Consider the following 2,500-nt stretch of genomic DNA (forward strand, 5'->3'; position numbering starts at 1 on the left):
TGTGTGTGTGTGTGTGTTTTGTGTGTGTGTGTGTGTGGAGAAGAGAGAGACAGACAGGCAGATAGAGAGAGAGCTAGAGAGAGAGGCATATTGCGATAAAGACAGAGATACAGATAAATGGATAAAAAAGAGGTCGGTTGATGAAAATACATAAATGTGAAAGAAAAGGAAGAATCAAACGTAGTTAGAAAATTATTTCAAATGCAAATAGCTTCAAGGGAAACGTTTTTGGGTAATCTGAAATCGCTTTTTGGCAAAAAAAAAAAAAAAAAACTATAGAAGAAAGTTAAGGTGTGTCTCCATGGAAACTATGTGTATTACATACAGGTTATCCACCAGCCGAGAAGACAAGATAAAGATAAAATTCTTTGTGAAAATAGAAATTTCATTAGGATTATGTGCCTTCAGCAACGAGGAAGCCCGACTCTTTGGATAAAAAACATATATACATGTGTATGTATGTATACACAGGCACACACACAAACACACACACATATATACATACATACATACATACATACACACATACATACATATATACATACACACACACACACACACACACACACACACATATATATATATATATATATATATATATATATATATATATATACATATATATAGCTAACGTAGAGAAAAGACTGAGACCACCAAAGCAACGCCCCACTTGATAGGATTGGCCTCAAGGGCATTACATATAGTTAAAGAAGAGTGTGATGGCGAGATTTCATAGACAATTGCCGCGAGGTCACTCGGAGGAAATGACGCAGAAAGACCTTATCAATGCCGAGTTATCGGGGACGTTTCCGTGCGAGATGGAAAGATGCAGCGACGATCTCACTAACCCGTGACATAATCATATTGTAGCAATTTATAATAAAAACTTACTTAACCCAACCACCGCGGATTTACGTTCTGTCCCGTTTATTTTTTTGTGTGTGTGAATTTTGTTACGTACATATGGCTCCATAGGTGCTCAGCCGGCAAGGAGTCTATCAGTAAGCCCTGTTGACCGATCCTGATTTTCACATTCCTTGAAATGGCGGGAAAATGTGTTTTTCTTGTTAACACAATTGATATCGATATTGTTATTTTTGTTATTGATGTTATGATTATTAAATTGTTATTTATAATCTTGGTAGCAATTAAGACAATGAAATAATACAAATGACCCTCTCCAAAAGTCAAGGAAAAGGGTAAACAGGTGAGATAGGTAGGACTAATAACGTACTACTTGGTGATTCACCACTTGTAAAGCCATCTATGTGTAAATAGAATAGATAAATTTATATCACAGCGGGCATGGCATGTATTCTTGCCGATTGGGTTAAAACATGTAAAAGAAAAAAAAAAAGAAAACAAATCACAAAAGGAGCACATCGCCTCAACAGGAACTTAAGAGAAGGGACAAAGACTTCTGTCCTACCGCCTTACAGCTCGTGTCCTTACGAAACAAAACAAAACAAATCAAAGAACCATCTCCCAATGCTGGGTTGCACGGCTCTTCTCCCTTGACCTGACCGTCCGGAAATATATATATAAACCTCCTCAGCAAGCATGCGTATAAAGGTCGGACAAGGCGGAGGCGATATTCTCGTCAAGAGAGGGCAGTGTCTTCTCTCCTATCAGATTCCCCGTGATTTTATTTAAAACAAATCCTTGCTCGTAAAATGCTTATAAAAATGAAAAAAAAGAAACTATATTTAAAAGATAAAAATATATGAGTTAATAATTTTCATAAGGCAGATTTAAAAGGAAACTAGAAAGAAATTCATAAAACATAATACAATAACAAGAATACATAAAAAACGGCAAAATCCATTTGCCACAGCATTTCATCTCCCCCCCCCCCCCTCTCCCCAGCTTCCTGGAAGCCTCCAGCGACCGGCATTGAACAGCTTGTTTGTCAAGGGGTAACTTGTAAATTCTCCCCAGGTTCCCCCACTCGTCCATCAGTCGAGATTCACTACAATGACACTATTAACAGAAAAGTAGCACGATACACAACCGAATAACATAACGCACTTATAATGAAATTATATACTTAAGTAACAACATTACGTAACTTTACAGCATGCCTGACTTAGCAACATTACATAATAACGTGAATTAAAACAAAAAACGATGATATGCCAGATATAATATTGATGCTGAACTCCAGGAGTAACATAAACCGCAACATCACACAGAACAAACTTACTGCAGTGGCAATTTGAAAACATAACTGAAGAACAGTCACACTAAACGGAAGCAAAATCGACGCTCAAGGGAATCCAACGACTATATCTAAACACAAATGAGGAAAAACATGCACTTGAACCCTAAACATCCGCGACTGTTAAGCACTGATATGGAAAGTGACAAAGAGGAGTTGTCAGCTTATCTGCAGTCTGGTCCATCGGCGAGGGAGAGAGAGTGCAGGGAAGTTGGGTGAGGAGGAGGAGTGGGGGGTGGGGGGTGAGGAGGAGGAGTTGGGGGTAGGGGGAGGAGGAAGAGG

Source organism: Penaeus chinensis, chromosome 38 (genome assembly GCF_019202785.1).
Source record: "Penaeus chinensis breed Huanghai No. 1 chromosome 38, ASM1920278v2, whole genome shotgun sequence".
Taxonomy (NCBI): Eukaryota; Metazoa; Arthropoda; class Malacostraca; order Decapoda; family Penaeidae; genus Penaeus; species Penaeus chinensis.